Below are 9,208 nucleotides of genomic sequence, written 5' to 3'. Positions count from 1 at the left end.
AGACATGAGCATTAAATCAGTCAAATCCAGCACAGAACTTCTCCACATGACTCAGTCCTGATCTGCTACGGGACCACATGTACATACATTTTGCAGGCTTTTTCAAGCGGGTTATGTGGTTACTTGTGGATACACTCTAATTTCCCATACATTGTCTAGATTCTTTCAGGGGCATCGGCATCTACAATCTGGTCACCAGAGATTATCTTTACCACTGAGGGAATGCCACACACCATTATAACTGACAACGGCTCACAGCTCACAGTATCCAAGTTCCATTCCTTTTGCTAAATAAATAGCATAACATATCTGAACACCACTCCTCATCATCCTGTATTGAACTTGGAAGCAGAGTGGTTGGTCAGACCATTCAAGTCCTAAATGAACAAAATATGACAAAAGCAACCTACAAAGAACCTCTGACATACTTCCTTGCTTCATACAGAGCCACTCTTGTAGAAGGCTATAGCCCGCCGCACAGGTATCTCTTTCAGTCTCCGGTGCTTTACCCGGAAGGCTCAAACACCACAGTTGCATCTATTCTACCATAAAGGCTCTCTAGTCTGGGTTCACACATACAGTCTCAAACCAGGGAGGACATCATTGGTCAAGTGGGTCATTAAATGCTTAAGTACAATTCAGACAAGAGCATTTTACGCAACACTGAAATCAGCTCCAACCACAACAGTTAAATGATGTTTTACCCCCAATACAAGCACAGCCAAAGTAACCACCAGAGACCATCAACACTGCCCTCTGTGCCTCCTAGACAGTCCAGATACAGACTATCATCTCACAGACTTACACACTCTAGCAGATGGAGTTCTTTCCCTCAATCCCTACCAACATGTAGGCTCACCATCTTGAGATTATCATGAGCAATAGACTACAGATGTCAAACTGCTGTCTCCAATTGCCCATCCACATTAAAAGACCAACTCCCTAAGATCTCGCCCACACCACCAACTGTCACGAAGTTGTTGGCAGGGATGCCCACTAACCCTGTATCCTCATGTCATCAGTCGCCATTCCAACTCGTGCACTACTGCTCCTATGAGCCAATTAAAAGAAGGGTGTATCTAATATTCTGCCACTCCAGGGATATTAAGGCAGATTCAGACAATGGAGGTGACATCATTTGTAAGGCCTGTAGTTCCAAGTTAGGCAGCCACAAGTTTCAGGTTTCCATCAAACTTTTGCGCTCTACTAGAAATAAATTCCCCTTCACCAGACAGTTTGAGAAGTTTGTATTTCATTATGGAAGTTTTAGTTATGCCATTTGTCACATACAACTACTGCTTCACTTTCCAGGCTTGGGCTTTAATTTGGAATTCTGTTAGATTGTGTGTCTTGTAAGATGATTCTGACTTTTACTGGTTTCGGCTGTCATTCTTTATAGTCTTAAGGCTTCCTCTCTACTTAACTTTTAGCTTTCGACTTAGCATTGATCTTCTTTCACACGTGTTACGTGTTTTGCAGTAGTGACTGGTCTAGTTAGTGTCGGGCTATATGTCGTATGTACCATTATTGTGCACACATTTTATTCTTCACTTTCAATGGATAAGCACTGTGAAGGAAAATCCAGACATATGACTGCATTTCATCTGTTAAAATGCAGTTTTGATATTTTATTAGATAGCTACAACATGTGTTTCTTTAATCTCTCTCCACACATAAAGGCATTTTCTTAAGGAAAGGCTGCTTTAGGGCATCTAGGATGACATTACGTTGCAAGTTTACGGCTAAATCATTTTAAGTAAAAAGTAAGAAGCTTGCGGAAGGAGAACAATTGTCAGATGTTAAACGCAATTGCCAAGAGCTTATGAAGGTAATACTGCAGGTTCCTCCAGTCTTTCTGACAGCCATGAATTACATTATACATTAGATTTAACATAGACTTTACTAACACCCATTCATTCTTGAAACTTCCAGTCTGACCCTCTTAGCATAACAGATACAAGAAACAGAAACAAATACTGCTATTTTATTCTCAACATTGCAATAGACACTCATCTACAAAGACTTACTGACAAGCTATCAGCAGTATATTTTGCACAAAGTATTTTCTAGAAAACAATAAAACTGATATCTCACACCAATGTCTCTTTATCCTTTTATTTCATTTTTTCTGTTACATATGTCAGCCTCTTAATTGCCAATGAATATCAAGCACATCATTTCAGACAGTGTAACATTCATTAATTAGGTATGACAGAATTTATTTACATTTCTCAGTTTTTCATCAATAACTTTAAAAAAATAAATTTGCTAAATATATATATATATATATAAATACATATGAAAACATGCATCATTTTGGAACTTTCAAGTCAGTAGAGATCTAATATACGGATGGGGAATGCAATCAATACTTAGTATGTCTTGATTGTTAAAAAGACTGCAATCAAGAAATTCATTTTCCTCTCCTCTACTACCACAGCTACATTCCTCCAGTTCTACAGTTTAAGATGTAGAACTAATTTTTTTTCATTTTATTGCTAGTGCAATGAAAAGGATGAATCCTGGTGGACATGATCTAACCATTGCTTTTACTGGAGTATGTAGAATATGTTTCTGACTAGCATTTTAATTCTTAAACTCACTTAATTATTTCTTTAGGATAAAGCTACATTTTCTAATATTATTCTCCTTTTATTCTGATGTCATTGTCTCTAAATTATCACATTATGTGTATTCAGTGACAACTGAATAGGTGACTTTCTTCCTTTTGTTAAGTTAAATTTAATTTAGGAATAGTACACTTAAAAGAAAACCTCTCCCACACTTTCATAACACTTTACCTAATTTTAATGAGTAACATGACAATGAAGTAATGCAATAATGTCGTCTTGCAGAGTTTCATTAGAATAATTTACAAATGTGACTCACATTATACCTTTCCTATTAGGCACAGGTCAGACAGACAAGACACCACAAGAGCTAATTAATTCTAGAAAACTTAAGTTTTAGAAATATATTTCTGCTCATTAAAAGGAAATGATGGAAATATCAATATTATATGTGACTTCAATCATTTAGCAGTTCCTCAATGGGAAGAGAACAGTTATTACTTTGAAAATTATTTCACACCTTTTTTCTCCTCTTCTACCCTCCCCCCCTTTAGTATTCCTCACCTCTATAACTCCCCCACAACCAATTTTATTCCTTATTAGCATTCTTTCTGACAAATGGTTATTTCTTCAGTAGTTTTACTATTATAAACTAACATAGCTGAACATTCCAAGTCCTCTTGAGTAATTAATAACTCATCAAAGGTATAAAATATGTCCATTGTTCATCACACTGTTTCATAATAATTATTTACAGTTTAGTTTCACATCATAAACAGTTCAGAACAAGTTTTTCAGATTCACTGATTAAAAATTTTCTCTCTCTCTCTCTCTCTCTCTCTCTCTCTCTCTCTCTCTCTCTCTCTCTCACACACACACACACACACACACACACACACACACACACTTTCTATTGCTTTCTTTTGGTGCACATTATAATACTTTTTTGTAGATGAAGAAAAAAAGGAAATATCTGTTATAAGAACTAACTAATTATACAATAAATAATATAACATGTTATCAGTTTAGTTTTATCATTATTACTATGCAGAAAATACAGAACTGAAAGTTTCTGTCACTTTTTAGGCATTTGAAGAGCTGTCACACACATTGTCTTCATAAGACATACAGTGACTGCACAGAAGAAACCTTTTAAAATTATCATCATTGGTAAAAATAATGTTTATCACATGACAAATTATACACTCACATTGCACAGGTGCTATGTACAGATTTGATACGTTTACGGTCTTAGGGACAATTTTATCACATTATATTTGTTGGCAGCTACAGAAAGTAAACTTGACATGTCACACAGTAACACCAGTGATGATTTATCGAGTATCATCTTGCAATGACTAATGTCTGAAGCAAAAAGTTCTGAGGTTTTTAGAAGCAGCACCATTATAAAACTCAGTCAAAATAACATCAGAAGGAAATATACTGGCGAATCATCTTCCTAAGCCAAAGCACATCTGATAAGGACTGTACACATACACACTTCTGGCTTCCACAACATGTACAGAAAGAGGAGGCAGAAAGATTGTCAGTGGAAGCAGGCATGTAAGAAGAGACTGGGCAGCTTAAAGCAGTGGAACACTTGCAGCATATAGGAACAAAGTAATAATAAGTGTACAATAGACAGAAGAAATATGATTAACACTGTGTCTCATCAATATATGATGTGGTCCCCACATACCAAATAGAGCCGAAAGCAATGGTGTCCTATAAGGATGGGAAAAAAGAATAGTAGTATGTGACATGACTACTAAATTGAGTGAAAAGTAGAATTTAATCCAAATAATCAAAATGAACAGTTACAGATTTACACAACATGGTGATCAAGCGAGGGCAGTATTAAAGGAGAATCACTTATCCTGAATGCAAACTGAGGCAAATTAAACAAAGCAGTTGGTACACCAAATGAGAGAAGAACATTTCAAATAAAAGCATTACATCACCAGTACTTACAAAATAATGGAACTGACAAAAATGGAATCCCTACCTCATAAGTTTTGCTTGGAATCTAGGAAGGCAGTTTTGTATATGCGTAAGTACAACATGAAATTGAATCTACATTTTTGATACTTACAAGGGAACCTCCCCATCGCACCCCCCTCAGATTTAGTTAGAACTTGGCACAGTGGATAGGCCTTGAAGAACTGAACACAGATCAATCGAGAAAACAGGAAGAAGTTGTGTGGAACTATGAAAAAAGATAAGCAGAATATACAAACTGAGTAGTTTATGCGCAATATAAGCAACTTCAAGGATAGTGTGAGCTCGGCAGCGCTGTGGTCTCGTGGATAGCGTGAGCAGCTGCAGAATGAAAGGTCCTTGGTTCAAGTCTGCCCTCCAGTGTGGAGATTTTAATTTTTTTGTTTTCAGACAATTATTATCTGTCCGTCCGTCCGTCCGATGCGAGGTATCTGCGCCGTAGTATGGGGACGCTACGCCTAAACAAACATCGAAACACACGACGTCAGTCGACTACAGCGCACGGAAGAGAGATTATTCCTGCTAACGAGGCTCCCTGGCTGGCAGTTGACGGTTCGCTACTTTCGACGAGAGTGCATTAAATATGCGAGATGTATTCCGTGGGCAATATGAATCCAGCAAATATAGCGGACGGATGGACAGATAATAATTGTCTAAAAATGAAAAGTTCAACTTTTCACCCAAGGGAAGACTTGAAGCAAGAACCCCTCGTTCTGCATCTGCTCACGCTAACCACGGAACCACGACGCTCTTGAGCTCACACTCTCCTTGATGTTGCCTATCTTGCGCATGGACTACTCAGTTTCTATATTTTGCTTATATTTTTTTTTCATAGTTCCACACAACTTCTTCCTGTTTTCTCGAGTGATCTGTGTTCAGTTTTTCAAGGCCTATCCACTGTGTCAACTTATAACTAAATCTGAGGGGGGTGCGATGGGGAGGTTCCCTTGTTAGAGAAGACACTGCTTTGATGAAGAACCAGACTTCAAAATTCTTCAAGATGTTAAAAAATTCCAAAAAGTTTCAAAAGAAAACTTAATTTTTTTCTTCTTTAGTATGAATTAAATATGTGGTGGATGAAGGGAACTTTCATTCAGGCTTCCAAAGTTTTTCCACTTTTCTTGTTGTACAGTTTCACCCATTGACTGAAACATTAGAACTGAAAGATTTAAAAACAATTATTTTTAATGGCTTTCTGACTCCCGACGACCACAACATAAATAATATTGTTCTATAGTCAATATACAGCATGTTTCCATAAGATTCATCCAATTTCACAAGATTATATATTCTACATGAACGAAGATATAAATTCAAGTAAATTTTAATTTAAGTATCAAATTTATCTTGGCTCCAGCTGTAAGCTGTCAGTTCATGCAGCTGTTTGTAGTGGTCTAGCTGCTGCAGCTAGCTTGTTTGCTTGGTTGGACATTACCCAAGGTGCGTCAAGTCAAAATGGTAATAATGTGGTGACAAAAGGGTATTTTGCATTCTCTTTTTCAACAGGTGCATTTCTCTTACACCTGTGCAGCAGCATTTTCATGACTAGTATGACAGTGCATCTACCGCATGGGGTGTACATTGCACCATTGGTCTCCAGGCTTGCTGAGTATAACTAGTGAGTTTATTTTATTTTTATTTTTTAAACTATGGAACTCTGTCTATGTGCCTCCCCTTCCAACAACTTTTGGTGAACTGTGACAGGACATAGCAACAGTAGTGAATGCTTGTAAGAGTGTGAGATGACTTTGACTATCATCTGGTTGTTTGTCATGTGTCCAGTGGTAGCCACACTGAACATTTGTTGAAGGTAAATGAAACCTTTGATCTTAAGTATAGTTGTAAAAAGTACATCAAGGTTGTATACATGTAAAAGATATCCCCTTTTAAAATCAGAGGGTTCTTCTGAAAACAAAAATGTCATAATCTAATACACGAGTATAAATTTGTATCTTCATTCACATACAAGATAGTCTTGTGAAATTGAATAAAAAATTTTGAAACACCCTGTATTATTTAATCCTTAATGCCAGGAGATAAGTCAAGACTCACTCTACAGGGTAACATAAAGAATGATGGTAACCTGAGCTCTGCTAGCTGTAGAGTGCTACATAAGACCACATTTTTCTGCTATCTGTTGGAAACCAGAGGTACTACTTTTGCACCAAGATGTAAGGAGATATCTATCAACAGCTTACAATGTTAAAAGGGAGGAAAAGGTTTTTAGCTTGCTCTCTGAACATGACACAATACAATATTCATGTGAATCTACATTTGAACAAATTGCTGCAATCTTTCACAATTCTATAAGAAAGGGTTAGACTACGTGCTCACTATAACAGCTTAGACAGTGACAATGACATTAAGACAGTCACCTGATCTTCACACTGAGAATTTTGGCTAGTTCATGGTTACACATTAGACTAGAAGGCTATGAAAAATTGTGCAACCTGGTCAAGCACTTGGCAGTAAAAGGACAACCTTTGTGTGTTCTCTTTTGTGGCTCATCAGATTCTGAGGATAGAGCTGGTTTCAGAAGTGTGGGCAAGATGACTCTGTTACTGACAAGGTAACTGACAAGCCAACATTAGTTTCACTTTGTCCATGTTTAATTGATGACAGACATGTTGGAAGGATCCAATCTATCAATTTATGAAAGGTTTCCACCTTCCTCTTACACGTGCTCCTACACCCTGTAGTGGGAAGAAAACATACAACTGATGAAATCAGAATGTGTGGATGAACCGTTAGCTGAAATGGTGTTGCACAAAGATACAAATGGAAAAATTCTTCTTGTGAATGTTATAGCGAGGATGATACAAGCTTTTGCTTTTATTCATTCCAATGTGCCTTTGTGCCTCTATCCATCCCTCACCATTTACCCTCTCGCAAGATTCAATTCAGAGACACTGTCAAATGGTGAGGTTGGCCCTGGCAGTACAACTGTCAAAAGATTACCAAAGGTGTTCTAATACCAGCTGTGCAATGACAGAGACTTCACATAGAGCAAACAATCTGTATCAGAGTGCATGGCACCCACGTGAAACAGACGGTGGTACGTAACAATAAAATTAACTTTTTATAGCAGAGAATTGTTCGTGAACTCAGATAAACTGGAAGTGCTAATATTACACATTAAGTGATCATATATAACCTTACTAGGGCAAAATGTATTTCTTGTCGCTTCTTAAAAGTTGCATTTAGTTTTCTTCAACAGTTTCTTGTACAAGAGCACATTTGTAAAATGCTGCATTTCTCTACCAGTCAACTGTTTACATTAATGCCTGTAGCTTAGGGTATGAGCACAAAAATACTGGCAATACCATACCAGTCTTCCATTTCTGCACTTAAAATCCTAAACAATAGCCATAAATAAAAACCTTTTAATCACTATAATACTAACAAAAAAGGCTCCTATATATGTGACTTTTAAGGTAACTTTTAAATTTCTTTGAATGTTTTATGCTGAAATCACAACATTACAACTAAACTTGTCGCTTGATCTTTGGACAATTGGTCTCCTCATATACAGCCATAGAAGAACAGTGGCAAACCTAAAACAAAAAATCAAGCTTAAGTATCTTGTAAAGTAGTAAAAATAAATAAAAAATGTTTAAAAGTTATCAGAATACAGCATTTGACAAAATATGCTTTGTTGAATAGCTGCAATGCAACCAATTCAATGCATTGCCTGATTATAGACAATCATGATTGCTGTATGAATCATGCACTCAATTTGTGACAACATTGGGACACATTTATCACATGCACAGAGATCAAACATAAGTAACAAGCATTATTAGTTAACTGTATGGAACAGAAATAGTCTGAATATAGATCATGGGTTGAAAATATGTGCACATACACGGTGTCCAGGAGGAATGGTTAATATTTGCAGATATGACAAGAATGATCATTTGAGGGAAAAAAGTCTAGTAAACACAGGCTATACAATGCATACCGTAAGAGCTATGAGCACTTCTTCATCTTTGATATTCTGAAACAAATTTCTTCTACTGCAAGCTCTTTGCTTTCTATATTTTCAGAGGTAGTAGTGTGGTCAAAAAAGTCCCGTCAACATGGGCCCTAAAGCACATTCCTTAAGAATTCCTTAAGAGCTATGAGCACTTGTTCATCTTCGCTACTGTGAAACACATTTCTTCTACTGAACAAGTAGCTCTTAAGGTATGGATTTTAGAGCCCACATTTAACCAGACAATTTTTTTCTTGTTTTCATCAATACTACCTCCTACCAAAATATGGGAAGAAAATAGCTTGCAGCAGAAGATATGTATAAGAAGGGCAAAAGAACGGACTCATATGATTACAGACCAACTAACATCAGTTTGCTGCAGATTTCTTGAACATATTCTGATTTTGAATATAATAAATTTCTTTGAGACAGAAAAACTTCTGTCCACAAATCAGCATGGATTTAGGAAGTATCGCTCATGGGAAACTCAGCTTGCCCTCTCCTCGCACAATGACCTCTGAACTGTGGATGAAACCAACACGGAGATTCCATATCCCTAGATTTCTGGAAAGTATATCACAAGGTGCCCTTCTGCAGACTGTTAACGAAGGTACAAGCAAGCAGAATAGGTTCCGAGATGGATGAGTGGCTTGAAGAGTTCTTAAGT

General features: G+C 37.0%; 1 protein-coding gene across 1 annotated transcript in view; it reads right to left on the bottom strand.

Annotated features, from left to right (window-relative positions):
- Positions 1-2,101: 2,101 nt before the first annotated feature.
- LOC126183492 (5'-AMP-activated protein kinase catalytic subunit alpha-2) overlaps positions 2,102-9,208 on the bottom strand; it is a 194,853-nt gene continuing 187,746 nt past the window's right edge. The window contains exon 13 of the mRNA XM_049925524.1: positions 2,102-8,122. The gene's annotated coding sequence lies outside the window, so the exon portion shown is untranslated. The remainder of the gene's footprint in view (positions 8,123-9,208) is intronic.

The sequence above is a fragment of the Schistocerca cancellata genome, chromosome 4 (genome assembly GCF_023864275.1).
Source record: "Schistocerca cancellata isolate TAMUIC-IGC-003103 chromosome 4, iqSchCanc2.1, whole genome shotgun sequence".
Lineage (NCBI taxonomy): Eukaryota > Metazoa > Arthropoda > Insecta > Orthoptera > Acrididae > Schistocerca > Schistocerca cancellata.
The sequence above is the reverse complement of the archived record's forward strand: the minus strand, read 5'-3'. Positions and strand labels throughout refer to the sequence as shown.